Genomic DNA, 16,213 nt, shown 5'->3' with positions numbered 1-16,213 from the left:
CACACACCAGCAATTTGCAAAGCCAGGAGCCAAGCATGGTGGGAAGGGCACAAATCCATTCACAAGTTCTCATTTGTGCCCAGGATGCAGCCTGGGTTTTTATTTGGGCTGTAGTTCAAGCATGTTAAAGTGGCAGTGTGTGTGTGTGAAGCAGCAGTCCTATCTCCCCCACCTCCTCTGCGTCCCGTGTGCCAGTACAAACATTTCTGAACTCTTCCAGGGGACCAGATGAGTGAAGTGATCTGCCTGTAAAGTACCCCAGTAAACAAAAAGGGGATTATTTTACAGACAGATCGTTTTCTCAACCCAATTCAGCCCCTGGCCACCATGAGCAGCTGACTTCAGGCACCAAAGTGGCAGGAAGGATGGCTCTGTTCACAGATGGTGCCACATTACACCAGTTCCAAGTTTTCAAAGTGCAGCATTAAAATTATTTGACTACATACACTGACTAAAATAAACTGTACTGGAGTTTGTACTCCCTGTGTTTTTCCTTGCTAGCCAGATGAAATTCTGCTCAGCATGTGTGTCCAGCAGCTCTCTGTGTGAGTGCAAGCATTCATAACACAGTGCAGCACATCAGCCAGAAATGTGAATCTCCAACCCCCCCCCAAATGCTTAAACATATGGCCTCTTTTCCCTACCAGCTGTTGTAAAATGCAGTAAATGTTTCCCACTACATACATGGTGGAGTACATAAGTGCATCTGCAATTAGGCATCCAAGACAGATGAAGATTTTCTGCATGAACATTGATACAAAGGTGCCTGTGCTCTGAAAAGCAAGTGCTTCCTCTGTAAGCAAATGGTGCTCAGCTTCCCAGAGCTATCCCAGTTCGTTTCTGCATCCCTCACTGGCTCACTGTTGGAGAATGTTTTATACCTCCAGGCTTGCTGGCCTGGTCTCAAATAGTGCTTTCTGGTAGAACAAAGAGCGGAAATAGCTGTAAACTCCAGGAAGATGATTGGTGTCTGATTCCTTTGCAGTATGTCTTGTTGAGCTTGTCAGATTTTACAGGACAAGTATTGGCATGTTTCATACATGCTAAAGGACTGATATTTTCTCCCTTTGATTACACTAGCTAATCTCACAGTATTAAAGAGACTTTCATTCATTGGGCACTTACGTAGGGGCCCACAGGCAGTATTTTCCACATTTCACCTAGAATTTGGTTCCTGTTGGCAATGGCTTCAATAAAAGTACCACTTACCACCAGCCATTCTGCTATCAGTATTAGAGCTGTGCTGTTCCCTTAGCAAGGTTGGATGTGTTCAGTGTATGCGCAAGAGATGTGCAATTTTTTTATTAATGAAGTAATACTTAAGCCACTCTATCAAATGAATACAGACTGAACCTTTTTTCCTAGTAACTTCCTAGAGCTACCAAGGCTGTTTAAACTATTTTTTCCTTGTATGCCTGTAGGGAAACTGTATGCAAAAATATGCTCTTTCAGTACTATATGTCCAAGACTGAAAATGTAGACAAGTCAGAATCATGGTTCTTACAGCAGTTTCCGTTTTACAGTGTGCTACAGTTAAGTCTTTCATAAAACATTTCACCAACACGAAGGAATGCGACAAATTACTCACCAACAGTGGAAAGAGGAATTTCCATTTTCTTTTAATCCGTGCACCAGACATGACAATAGCACTATAGGATGCTGCATTTCATATGCATGCTGTGTTTAACCAGCAAAAAAAAAAGTACTTTTATTCGAAAGAGAAGTAACTGGATTTCCGTGGGTTTTGCTCCTGAAGTTTTAATTTTAAAATGCATTACAATAGCAGGTTTGTACTTCCGTACTTTACATTATATTTATACAGGGAATTTAACAGCAAAATGGATTGGAGGTCAAAGTGTGCCGTTTCTCATCTTAGAATAAGGTATGTATTTCACGACACAGAGAAGCAGAATTCTGTATCTCAGCATACTAAATGATACTGTTTTATTTACAAAATATCCCATGCTATTTCCCTTAGATAGTGCTATGAAATCCATGCATAGAAACAATGTACTCCAGTGCAGCCTGGTGACAAAAGAGATAGACCCACCTCATACAGGTGGTATGAGAATTAATTAATGTTCAGGAGGCTCTTCAACTGCAGCCACTTTTCTATTACTGAAACCCATTCAGTCATGCTGAGTACTCCAGTGCATACCCTAATATACACCATTTATACATTCATTCTCTGCAACCTTTTATGCACACTACCACTGCATTCTCCATTAATATCACAAGCTAATAAATACACTAGGCTTTCTTCAGTTAGCTATCGACTTTCAGTTTTACTAAGAGCTGTTACACAGACACATTCTTCACACAGAAAGATTATGTTGGGTATTAAAGAGGTCAGCAGGGAAAGGATAAGCTTTATCACATTAAGTTGGAAACCTCTTTAAATATGAAAGGTGTCTTTTAACAGCGCTTTTCTTTTAGCCATAAACATGCAGTGGTAATATATGAATATACGGCTATTGGAGAAGGCAGAACTATATATGAGAATGCAGTGTTGCTGAATCAGTGATACAGCAGTCCTTCGAAATACTATGATGTTAACGATCACTTTAAGACCATGAATTGGATATTCATGGTGGAAATACTGGTTTATTCTATTTTCAAATGAATTCAAGCATTATTAGCCAGGCTGTCAGACAACACGAAACTAAAATCAATTCCATCACTTTTGTTTATCCATTGCAATAAGCAACACATTGTTCTGAGAAATACAGATATTCTCTTTTTCCAAGCATTGTTTAATGTAGGTCTTGTTGAGCAATACCACCAAATGATGATGGTGAGCCCAGCTGAAGAAAATGGGGGGCAAAGTATCTACTGGCACAAGAGGACACAACTCTGGTGATGTTGTGAAGCTCCGGGCATGGTGAGCATTGCTGTAACTCAGCAAAACTATCAGTTGTGTTTGGAGTGAAATAACAGCAGTCTTCTGTGATGCAAACACATCCATCAGGTGACACGTAGTCAGGTTTTCTGGAGACACAGGGTGATTCTAAAGTGTTATTTCAGGTGCTCAGCATGCCTCATGATCGGTCATGCCTAACATTTCAGACAACAAATATTTTAATGATTCATTTACTGTAAAATATAGTCATTGTTGTACATATAGGTAGAAACTTAGAAGTTTAATGCTGGTTTTCTCCTGCACCTTGCATCTGATAGAATCATTTACTATTTGTAAAAGGGATGAGAAATGCTACAATAATATAATATTAGTATTTTGCTTTCACTTTTCAAATGTAGAAATAAATACACAAAGTACAAGGGCTCAGCAGTTTTTAATACTGCATTTCCAAAGTTCTGGAGAAAATTCACTTCTAGTGGAATTTCATCACATGCACTGTATCCCTGCACTATTTCATCTAGACATAAAACAGCAGTGAAAGGAGGAATTAATCTTACAGATGTAACCTGACTTCAAAGGAGATTAAGGCCAGTTATTGACACAAGCCTATCCCCCCACTGATTTGCTAGTCTGTGGTAAGTCTGAACCTAAATGTGCATCTGGAAACAAACAACAAGATATGAAAGTTATTATAATTCCTAAAAAACTAATAATTCAGATAGACTTTTCTTATACATAGTTTTGTGTAAAACATCCTTCTTCTGTAATTATTATATTGGAAGCTACAAATAATTACCTTTAAATGTTTTATAAAGTCAAGGCAAAGATGGATTATATATCTGATAATCTACTTTGGATCAAGAAACCAAAGACCTTACTAGTTTCTCATGTAAGCATGTTCAATTTCAGTGAATGCTCTCCATCATATAGACATTTCATCATGAAAACATATTTAAAAATGCAGAAATGTCCATGTTGCATTCTTGTGTTTCTCTTTTACAATGTTACTCTTTGTCCTTTAGAAATTAGCACTGGTTTTGTACTGTACCACATACAAGTTTAGTTTATAGAGTTTCTTGTTGTTTGTAATGAATACTAGAAATCAATGACCACAGAAGTCAATAGACAGGTGTGCAAATTAGAAAAATTCTCAAGTGTGGTGAAGTTGTCATTTTTAGGTACAAGTATATATTATCAATATAACAATATAATAAAGAAAGGAAGTCTGCGTTGTTCTATCTGTAAATAATGTGTTGTACACACCTCTCAGTTTCAGTAAGCTCTTGTAAGTGCATGAGCTTTATTTAATCAAGCCATTTATGTCCTCAGTTCTCGAATTCCTGAAGAAAAGTCTGAGAAGTAGTAAACCCATTCAGGAGGCAGTATAGTCAAACTTTACATGCAAAAAGGATGCTCAGATTAAATAAATACAAAGTGACTCATGGTAGCCATAGTAGAATTTCATTAAAACCTGTAAAATCTGCACAGTACCTTCCTTCTTCTCCCCACTGACAGAAGTGCAAAACCCAGAGTTTCATCACTGTTATGGCTCCATTGAATTCCACTTCCCACTTACTTACGCAAATCTGACAGTTTATCCTAATAGCTAGCCCAACAAATTCAATGTCAAGGACCTGAGTGCACTCCCCTGCCCCAGGAGCTAAACTGGCCACATCCAAGACAAGTTAATAAGATCTGTTTTGAAGAAAGACCTAGAAAAACACACAGTGAGGGCTCTTCCCCTGAGAGCTGCTTTAAAGCTGAAGCTCTCCCTTTTGAGCCAGATAAATACAAGTCCATGGAACTTGATGGAGTGGATGGGAACTGGCTTATGTCTTTGTGATGCCCCTTTTGATTGTCTTTGCAATGTCATGGTGATGTGGGGAGGTTCCTGAGCATTGGAAGAAAGCAAATGTGACTCCTGTCTTCAAGGAGGGCAAGGAGGGTCCCAGGAACAAACAGCCAGTCAGCCTCACCTCAAGCTGGGAAAGTGATGGAGTAAATAATCTTGGAAACTATTTGATGATAACATTAAGGACAAGAAGGTGCCTGGGAACAGTCAGCATGGATTTATGAAAGGAAAATCATGTCTAACTGACTTGATAGCCTTCTCTGGTGTGATGGCTGGCTTGAAAATAAGGAGAGCAGCTGATGTTTATCTTGGCTTCCATTAGGCTTTCAATACTGTCTCCCTTAATGTTTCCTGTAACATTCTCATAGACAAACAAAAGTACAGCCAAGGTAAGTGGACAATGAAGTGGGTTGGAAATTGACTGAATGGCTGGACACAGGAGATCATGATCAGTGGCACGAAGTCCAGCAGAAACCAGTAACTAGCAGAGTATCCAAAAAGTAGATACTGTATCCAATACTGATTAACCTCTTTATTAATAACCTAGATGATATGACAGAATGCACCCTCAGCAAGTTTGTAGATTACACAAAACTGAGAGGAATGGTTGGTATGCCAGATAGCCGTGCTGCCATTTAGAGGGACCTTGACAGGTTGGAGAAGTGGACAAGCAGGAACCTTATGAAGTTCAATGAAGGGAAATGCCAAGTCCTACAGCTGGGAAGGAACAGCTACATGCACCAGTACTACACACTTCAGGAGCTGACTGGCTGGAAAGCAGCTTTGCAAAAAAGAAGAGCTGAGTGTCTTGGTGAACAACAAACTGACCATGAGCCAGCCACATGTCCTTGTCATAAAGAGGCTTTACAATGTCCTGAGCTTCACTGGGAGAAGCGTTCTAGCAGGTTGAAGAAAGTGGTCCTTCCCCTCTGCTCAGCTCTAGTGAGGCCACATCTGGAGTGATGGGTCCAGTTCTGGGTTCCCCCATACACGAGACAGATGGCTGTACTAGAGCAAATCCAGCAAAGGGCCACTAAGATGATTAAGGGCTTGGAGCATCTGACAGAAGGAGAGCCTGAGAGAGCTGGGATTGCTTAGCCTTGAGCAGAGAAGGCTCAGGAGGATCTTATCAAAGTACATAAATACTAAGCAAGAGGAAGTAAAGAAGACGGAGCCGGGTTTTCTCAGTGGTGTCCAGTGACAGAACAAGCAGCAGTGGGCACAAACTTAATTAGAAGAATTTTGTTTCAACATAAGAAAAAGTTTATTTGATTTTTATTTGAAGGGTTACTGAGCACTGGCACAGGTTTCCCTGAGAGTCTATGGAATCTTCATCATTGGAAATACTCAAAACCCTACTGCACATGGCCCTGAGCAACCTGCTTTGAGTAGGTGCTTGGATTTGGCAATCCCCGGGACTGCCTTCCAACCTCAGCAATTCTGGGATTCTGCAGTCCCTCCTCAGTGGCTTTTGCAGGACCCTTTGGCAACATGTTTTCCAAGACACAAAGGAAAAAGAAGCACCACCAGCATACAGATGTTAGCAGTAAACAATTGTCCCCTGGAATGCCTGGAGATCTAATCCTTATTGTTCTAAAACTTAAAAAGACCAAATTAAACAACATGTGCTAGGTAGCACCAGTTTGTAACCAAACAACTGGTCTCCTTTGTAATGCAGTGTGTCGGTAATGCAATGAGCAGTACCTCTCTGCCATTGCAAGGCTGTATTGAAAAGCAAGGTATGCAGGGAAGCTCAGGGACCTGATTTACTTTTTTGCTCTCTTAAAGTTTTGCATTAGATTTACTTTAGGTAAACCAGTACCTTAAGTGAAGCAGAATACTAAAACCAAAAGAAATCTTCCCTCCCCAGATGAACTGAAAATAAAGCTCTAATGACAAAGAGATAATTCACTGCCAAGCAGTATGTCACAGAACAGAACTGGTATGACTGGAAGACATGTCAAAACTGAATTTCAGGAAAGGACATAATTTCTTTCTAAGTCTCACGAAAAACATCCAAACATCTTCAGCACAAGTGCTGTCAGTACATTTAATTCAACCTATATGCTGAACTATGGAAATGGCCAGGAATGTTTATCTGTGGCTAACTTATTGTTCCTTTTTTGCCACCTCCTTATACACCGTACTCTCCCTACAGCCCAGTCACCCAGTATAAGCCAGATCTCTTTCTCAAAAGCTGCCTCAAATTCAATATCTTCATAAGGGCTCTTAAATGTACCTTTGCATAGGATCCTCTCACCTGCTTATGACAGAAAACTGCTGCCCACCATTAAAATAAGAAAGGAGATAACCGAAATACTGCAAAAGTACATTCCTCTTGTTATCTAGTTATCTTGTTATCTTTTTTATGTAATTAAATTGTAATTTCCTTTGGATAAGACACATGTGCACAGTTTCGGTTTCCAAAAAAAGACTGAAAAATGCCAAACTGAGAAACAATAGTCAGGTACACAGCTGAGGGTGCAGGGGATCCCTGAGTTGTCCTTTACCTTCGATAGCAAAAGCTTCCTGTGCTAGGCCATAAATGTAATTTTGATAGCTACACAAACAACTTAAAACAAGCTTATATTGATATATATTCATGAAGCCATTGCTGCAGGTGGATTACTTCAGATACCACCTTATCTGCAGCCCTGCCAAAGAGCCACTGCAGCAACCCTTACTCTGATACAATGAGGCACTGAAGAGCCAAGCCTACTGCCATTGAAATAAATTGAAAAATTCCCATTTACTGCAGTAAAATAGGTAAGACCCTAATTTCAGTGCTTCCACTAATAACTGTTGTCACTCAGTAATATCATACCTCAAAAATGTCCTTTATATAAGAATTAGGGATTTCAAGAAGAAAACAAAACCCCAAACCCTCCAACAGAAATAAAATGCTTGATTCAGTACCTGAAAATCTGGTCAAAGACCTACTAGAACTAACATGGCTACTCTTCAAATGAGTAGACATTTCCTCTCACAGCATCATATCAGCATTGCCACTTTTCCCTTCAAGCAAAAGATTTTCATTTACTTCTCTTTCCTCTGACAAATATCTTTCCTACTGACATATCATAGGCCTCTGTTATCTTCCTATTGGCTTATGAAATAAAACGGATTGTTTGAAACAGTTCAGTTCTGTGCATACATCAATAACAGAGCTTGCTCTTAACACAGAGCCACCTGCTGACAGTCAGTTGTATTCATTCAAAATCCTTAAAACCGTAACTGGTTGGTATCACATAGAATCATAGCATCATTTGGGTTGGCAGGTCATCTAGTCCAACCCCCTTACATGGTAATTAGAAAATAAAGGATAGAAATTATGTAAGCCAATCTCAACTAGCAGAAACATTTTACTTCTCCGCAGTTGAATTTGGACTGCTGTCTCTGTTTCCTAGAAAACAAGAGTTCTTGGCTGCTTTTTTTCTGGCTTTTTACTCAGAGCAGCCCTGCGGAGAAGGACTTGGGGGTGCTGGTCAATGAGAAAATGAACATGAGCCGGCTTCAGTGTGCGCTTGCAGCCCAGAAAGCCAACTGTATCCTGGTCTGCATCAAAAGCAGCGTGACCAGCAGGTCAAAGGAGGTGATCCTGCCCCTCTGCTCTGCTCTTGTGAGACCTCACTTGGAGTATTGTGTGCAGTTCTGGTCTCCTCAACATAAAAAGGACATAGATCTGTTGGAACAAGTCCAGAGGAGGGCCACAAGAATGATCAGGGACTGGAGCACCTCCCATACGAAGATAGGCTGAGAAAGTTGGGGTTGTTCAGCCTGGAGAAGAGAAGGCTGCATGGAGACCTCATAGCAGCCTTCCAGTATCTGAAGGGGTGCTCTAGGGATGCTCAGGAAGGTCTCTTCACTAGGGACTGCAGTGATAGGACAAGGGGTAACGGGTTAAAACTTAAACAGGGGAAGTTGGGATTGGATATAAGGAGGAAGTTCTTTACTGTAAGGGTGGCGAGGCATTGGAATGTGTTGCCCAGGGAAGTTGTGAATGCTCCATCCCTGGAGGTGTTCAAGGCCAGGTTGGACAGCACCTTGGGTGACATGGTCTAGCATGAGTTGTCCCTGCCCATGGCAGTGGGCTTAGAACTAGATGATCTTAAGGTCCTTTCCAACCCTAACTATTCTATGATTATATGATTCTGTCTTTATAAAAAGGCTTTGAGGGAGAGAAGGTAAAAAGCAAGTTATTAAACCCAAACATAAATATGCATCAACCCTGCTGAATCTTTAACCATTTGTAAATCTGCACAGAAATTACATGTGATATTTGAGACAAATCCCTTTTGGCAGTTACCAGCACTTCTGGATTTATTTTCAGAGGTGGCTAAATTTCTGTTCCATGATTCTGTCCTGTAATTAAACAAGCTGCCGGAGGGAAACAGCATGCTGTGACAAAGCATATCTCTGACCAGCATCTGGATCAAGAATGCCTGATGGAGTAGCTGCCTCTGAAACACATGTTCAATTTGGAAGTGTTAAACTGTCCTGCTTTCAGACTGGTAATTCACTGTGCTCTGCCTCATGCACCTGGAAACACTGGAGATTCCACCACCTGTGCAGGTCTGAGATGCTATGATAAAACACCTGCATTCCATCACTTTTAAAAGCAAACAGCCAATGCAAGTGCTTGAGTATTAGGTGGCAACTACATGTGATGGCTTAAGGCCATGCAAAAGCAGAGTATTTTCTGCAAATCCTGATGACTATTTATTTCTGCCTAGAGCTGTTTGAAGAAATGAGGGGGGTGCATACATGAAACCCTTAGGTATCTGTTTCCTTCTCAGGGTTGTGCAGAAGCAGCCTAGCAAGATACAGTGCAGTCATTGATTTAGCAACATTGAGATCCCTTTTTTGCTTTTGCTGTCCTGAAATGTCTCTGGCGTGACTAGCAGACTGCTGCTGCCTGGGGATGCACCTGGCTGTGCTGCCATTCTGCACAATCTTGCAGCTCAGGGACTGTGGAGCTTTAACTTGTCCTAACTTGGGTCCTGTTCATACACCAAAATAAACCAAAAACCACTTTCTTAGAGACTAACTCAGCCAGCCTGCCTCGTCCATAGAGGGCAGTCCTACACTGGACTGGATTTCTGTGACTAAATGCATTATCTAAGACAGAAATGATTCATTTTAAGGAATCATGGGTCTACATGTATCCACTGTAAGAAGTAAAATGAACATTTTACACTGATAGGGAAGAAACAGCATCACAGAAAGAAATGCGCTATATAGAAAGAAATTAAATAGCAATATAGTAGATATATGGAAACAGGGTAAGGTGCCGCAGTTACATCCGTGGAAATAATATGAAATGTAACCAATCTCTACAAGGTTGTTCAGGAACAGCACCAAGTTTTAGGCTAAAATGACAGATTGGCCCAATAAAATGTGTCTCAAAACAAGTAGGCAGTGCTGGCAGACCTCAGCAGAGACAGCCAAAACCTTTGCAAAACACCTGCATCCAAACGCCTTCGCGAGTCCTCTCTGAGCAGATCCAACCTCCCAGGCCTGCACTGAGACCAAAGACAGCTTGCTCATCTACCGCTTCTACAGGATGCAACTGAGGAGGCAGCCAGTGCACACGTGTCCACCAGATCTCTCATGCTTACACTTTCCCTAAAAACTGAACTTGACTGACATAAAACTCTTAGTGTTAAAACAGGCTGACCTTTTACCTTGAATATGCTTATGGTAGTATATTGTGCATATAAACATACAGCCTGTTCTTTCCCCCAGTAGTTCCCAAGAGTGACTACATCAGCGTTGCTTTCTTCTTTCCTTAAAAACAAACAAAATAACTAAAAACCAAAATACTAAAAAATTACAAGTAGGCCAAAGTTTGGCTGAGAAAGCTGTTGAGAGGGAGGCCTTGGCTCAAAGCCCATCAAAAATCAGTAGAAGTCTTTCCATTTACTTAATGGGCTTTGACTGAGCCCTAAATGAAGGGGGCAGGGGAGGGAAATCTGTGCTAATTACCCACTAACAAAGAAGTGTTTTGAAATAATCTGCTGCCATCTGTCTTTGTTTTGCTAACCCCTTTTGCTGGGCCTGAACTGAAAATCCATCAGATGAATAGAGAACTACTTAATGAAAGAATGATCCATTTGCATTTCTCACCTTCAGCAAGAACTACCCTTATTGACCATGTGGGAGATTTCCTTGCATAATCACAACAAGCCACCAGAAAATTGAGAGGCTACAGCTGTTACATATGTATGTATATATGCCATGCAAGTTATAAAAATAAGTAGATTTTTTTCACTCTCAACGAGCTGCTGTAAGATTTCTATTATAGTAAGAGGGGCCAATAACATTATCTGGCTTCGGAGGTAAAAAGGCATTTAAGTCTCTTTTAATAAAAGATTGGTAACATTTCATGTGATTGCTCAACTCTCTCCAGCTCTACGGACACGGAGCTGATTATAGGAATCTAATGCCATTGTATGCGGTGTTACACATGTACATGTCTACCTGGTGAAGAAAAAAAAGAGAAAAGCTGTGGAGGACCAGATTATTGGATCCATTCTAACACAATCCTCTTTTTAGAGTAACCCCCTATAAGGAAGAGTACAGAAACTTACCAACAATCTGGTAAAAGAGTATTTGGTCAGAGTTGCAGAGGAAAGTAGGGGACATAGCTGACCACTTGTTTAGGGGATGTGAAGTCTCTTCCTATGGGAAGAAGTGTCAGGCACAACACAGTGTGAATGTGTCTTCCTGAGACCATCACAATTCATGATCAACATAAGATGATTTGTAATAAATAGATTCTGGGGAATTTCTGTGGCTCTAGTCACACCAAAAAAGAGCACTCACACGAGGCCTACAGAATGTTTTGGGCTACCTTCCCAACGCATCCAGAAGGTTTTACTGACTCCAGCTCCAAAGAAGTCACTTCCTAATTTCAAATCTGCAAAAGACCCAAGCAGGAGTTGCAATTTTATCAGCATACTATATTTTGCAGACAAAATGAAGTTTTGGTATAACTTTACAGGAGTTCAGTGGCATTTCAGAAGAGATTGACTTGTATGACATGCATGTCTAAAGGCCACAGAACAATGATAAAATATTAACCTTGGTGACTTAGGTCAGGCTCTTAGGCTCCGAAGTTACTCTGCAGTAAGGTGTGAGATCATTCTCAGTCACTCATCACAGGAACATGGGTGAATATGACAGTGGATATTCCAGCTCTGGGTGTGTTTAAGAGCTCTCCTGTCAGGTCTGCAGTGGTAGTAATATGCTCCTAGCATCCATCAGAAAGAGAACAGATCAAATGTGACCATAAGATAAGGCAGGCAGCCCCATATCTTCTTTAACGTGCTCCACTCCATTTGAGAAACTAAGCAAGACTGGGCCAGGTGCTGCTTGAATGTTAGATCACCAGGAAAACATGCCTGGCTGGAGCAAAATGATAAACAGCATGATTTCTTAAGAATCATCCAGACCTGTTAATGCAACTGCTCTAGCTGCACCATCAGTGAAAGGGTGTAGTAGCTTCATGATCTGAAGTGTTTTGACCCACACTAATTTTCTTTGTCAGGCATATTACTCAATGGTCAGAGTCAAAACCAGCAAAGCCAAAGCTGGGGGGGCAGGAGACAGCTACAAAGGCCGGAGCCAGTGGGGGAGGCAGGAAGAGAAATCTGAGGTCATGAGGAGGGCAAGGACAAGGCCTTTGGAGCCGAGGGATGGAGGGCAGGAAGCTGCAAGTGAGGAGTGGTACAAAGAGAAGGGTAAATGGTGTGGCACAGTTGTTCACATCTGGGAAATACTAACCTTAGGGCACAAACCCATTCCCCTCCTTCTGCAGCCTGACTCATCTAAACGCAGTCCTGAGAGAAACCAGCAGGTGTTGGGTACACCACAGACCAACCCAATGGCTAACAACTACTTCTGTTCCTAAGGGATTATAAAAGACAGCTACACACATTTGAAAATAGTCCCAGTGTAAAAAAAAAAAAAAAAAGACCTGTTGGAGTCTGAAAGATGACTGTGGATATTTTACAGGCATGGGTACAGAGGCAGGCCGGCTCTGGCTAGAAGGTATTTAGCTCCTAAGTTAATCATGGACTTCAAACTAGGTCTAACAGTCATTTGACTTTGAGAGCTCCTGCAGCTTACCAAGAGCCTTTTTATTCAAGGACTGAAAGTACTACCTGAGCAGAAACTAAATGTAGTAACTCATAGCAATGTTTTTGTCTGCCCGTTTCAATCTGTGGTCCCTAAAAATTCCCTAGTGGAAACTTCACATGCACATAGATTACTGTGTAGCATCTATGAATCTAGTTCCTGTTTGTGCATTCCTTAAAAATTATTGATCAAGCTCAGAGGTCAAAACATCACAGGATGAAACACACTGATTCAAATGACTTCAGGAAGGTCACCCATTAAGCTGTCTGACTGTTACTGCCTTAGTCTTCATGTTTTGGATCAACCCAAAATACAGTAATGGTTAATTCCAACTAAACTTTGAAAGCATGCCATATAAGACATAAACTAGAGATACTCCTTATCCAAGAAGATATTTCTTATTCTACTTTTTAATTAATTAGTACAGCTACCAAAGAAGCATGAGCTCACAGTTCAGTTTGAGAGTCAGGAGTTCTGGAATGCTGCTTGAAGTCTGAAGCAATTTAAGATCTGCTGTAAAAATCATAACATTATTTTGCAGCTATGGGACAATTCCACACTTGATAGAATCATAGAATCATGGAATAGTTTTGGTTGGAAGTGACCTTAAAGATCATCTGGTTCCAATCCCACTGCCATGGGCAGGGACACTTCCACTAGATCAGGTTGCTCACTGCCAGGAATGGGGCAGCCAGAAGATAGGGGATGATAGCCTCAAGGGGACAATAGCCTCTCATTTTGTGGAGAGACGCTTAATGAAATAAAATTGAAATGCTTGTAAAATAAAAAGTCATATTTCTTTCTGAATAGTATTTTCTTCCTATAGGGAGTATTGCTAAACAATAACAAAGTGTAAAGATGCTAGAAACAAACAAACAAAAAATAACAGTAATTTAGTTTTATTTGGAGTTTATACATTTTTTGAAGTTGCAACTTTTGAAACATAAAGATTTCAGATTCTCCTTGGCATGATCAGAATAAATAAATATTAATTTTCTAGTACACTGATTTCAATAATGAATCTCATTTCTGCTTATCATTACTGCTGTCACAATGTAGCCCTCAGTAAGTCAACTTTCAGCTAAATACTACCCACAAATATGAAATGTTTTCATATTTGAATTATGAAAAATTCATTCACATGTACAGTATTGCAAAGGGGGTAAATGAGGGCAAAGCTTGGCCTTCTGATTTTAATACCCAACTCTAAAATGTCTAAATTTGAATTCATGTTTGAAGAATTTCACACCACTAAACTACCTTTGGCAGGGTATTTTTTCCCATGTATACAGCATGTGCTCATCCATCAACACTTTCTTATTAAAATTATTGAAAACCAAAAAAAGAATAAAATAAAACAAAATGCCCACTCGTGAAAACTCAAAATAAACAACATTTTTCTGGGCCAGATGGTTCACTGCAGCGAAGTATTAGTCTATTGTTCAAACAGGGTTTCAACATCGAAATCTTTGCTGGCCACAGAACCATTTCCAGCCAATTACAGAGGATTTTAATTGGTAATTCAAAAAATTCTCCCAGCTTCTGCATATCCTTGCAGAGCAGCGAGATCACCGTTAGGGGGAGCCTTATCCCCTCCTGAATACCTAATAAAAATCCTCGGTGGCTCCTTCAGAGCTGTTAGGCATTATAAAATGTGATTTCATTTATAAAGATTCTGACGAAAAAGTGGAAAATGATAAAAACCACACTCATCTTTCACTCCACAATCTCATCTCAAAATAATCAGCTTTATCTAAGCCTTCTTTGATAGATGCTTGTCTAATTTGCTCTTCAAAACTTTCAGTGATAGTGTAGTAGTCATTAACGTAAATACTAAGAATAAATAAACCAAACTTTTAACATGAACAGCCTGACAGAAATCAAGCAGAAGCAGAGGCAGTAGAGATAGAAATTTGCTGAATAGTAAAAGCAGTTCAGAAACAATTGTCATTTTGAGGACACAGTGAAGAATAGAAAATTGGATCTTCATGAAAGGGATAATAAATAATTCATTTTAGATAGGGGTGGTCACAAGAGTGGTTCTAAGAGAAATCAAGATCAGACTTAGCCAAAACCAGGAAAGTGCCAAAAGGCTGAACAGAAGGTTAACTTTTGCAAATCTAACCAACTCTTGCAATCTGCTACTTCTATTGCTAATGCTGCTGTAAATACATCTGTTCACTTCTTGCACTTCACTCTCAGATCAAGGAAGGCAAGGTACAGAAACACTTTATTCTGCATTAATCTTGCTCATGTAGTTTGTCGGAGCTTTAAGAAAGAGAAGGAATGTCCAAATTGATCTTTGGTGTCCTGGTTTGTCTTTCGTGACATTTGAACACTGGCCCAAGTAATGTCTCTGTCCAACTGATTTACTGCCTTCAGCTGACAACTGATTCCAGCACCAAACAGTCACCTGAGAGTTGAAATGTTTCTTAATGGACAATTTAATTCTCCTTTCCTACAGGTTAAGCCCCTGTAGGCACAAAGAAAATTTTATTCCACTCCTCTTTGGAGTTCTCTAACATCACTGAAGCCTGTGGCTCACATATCCACCCAATCTTCCCATTTCCCAAACTACACAGCCCATATGCCATGTTTTCCAGATCTCTCATCATTCACACTTTTGTCTGGGTTTGTTCTGATCAATTTTTTTCTTGAAGGGTGGTAAAGAAAACCTAGCCCAATACTGCACACTCACTAATGTGAAGCTGCATGCAAAACTACTTCAAGTGCCTTCTCCTTCCTGTTAAACATGTGATGTGCAGCTCTTTTTTCATTGTGCTATGATCCCTGTGAGGAGAGACTTAAGCAAACTTGCTTAACTCGAACTGCAGTGAACAAGTACCACGTGTGGAGCTAGTCACTGCACCTCAGCAAAGAGACAGTAAGATAGCAATTTAGTAAGAGAGATTAGCACAATTGGTTAACTCCACCTCTACTGCTCACTCCTTTCAACATCAGCTGTGTACTTTGTCCACTCTATGACGACTGTTTTCATGATGACTTAAGCAAAATGTTGCTAAGTACTCTGGCCTCCTCACCTCAAACTACAGTTCAGTTTCCCTCCCTGTAAGACAGTGGGATGATTCTACCTCTTACAGCTAGTCATTTTATACTGAATGTTGTCTTTTATCTTTTTAGAAGATCGCACTGTTTGCCTTGGCCAGCCAGATATATCTCATGCTACTGTTTTATACTCTTCCTCAGTAGGTTCTACACGCATTTCATCTCTACACTGTCTTGCATACAGATCAAAGATATTTCTTAGCTGAGTTGCCCAGCTCCTAGGTCACTGATTTTATCCATCTGAGAGTTTTACTGCTGCTTGCTCAGGAAAAAGTGAGCATTAGTGGAGCTTGTGA

The 16,213-nt window shown here is 40.4% G+C and overlaps 1 protein-coding gene and 1 long non-coding RNA gene across 2 annotated transcripts in view; one reads left to right on the top strand and one right to left on the bottom strand.

Annotated features, from left to right (window-relative positions):
• TUBB6 (tubulin beta 6 class V) overlaps nucleotides 1-16,213 on the top strand; it is a 154,381-nt gene that overhangs the window by 101,882 nt on the left and 36,286 nt on the right. The window lies entirely within an intron of this gene.
• LOC133214500 (uncharacterized) overlaps nucleotides 1-16,213 on the bottom strand; it is a 58,704-nt gene that overhangs the window by 14,789 nt on the left and 27,702 nt on the right. The window lies entirely within an intron of this gene.

The sequence above is a fragment of the Neopsephotus bourkii genome, unplaced genomic scaffold (assembly GCF_033783945.1).
Source record: "Neopsephotus bourkii isolate Nb327-2 ecotype Australia unplaced genomic scaffold, CSIRO-AGI_Nbou_v1 NB_894, whole genome shotgun sequence".
Taxonomy (NCBI): Eukaryota; Metazoa; Chordata; class Aves; order Psittaciformes; family Psittacidae; genus Neopsephotus; species Neopsephotus bourkii.
This window is presented reverse-complemented; position numbering and strand designations above follow the sequence as displayed.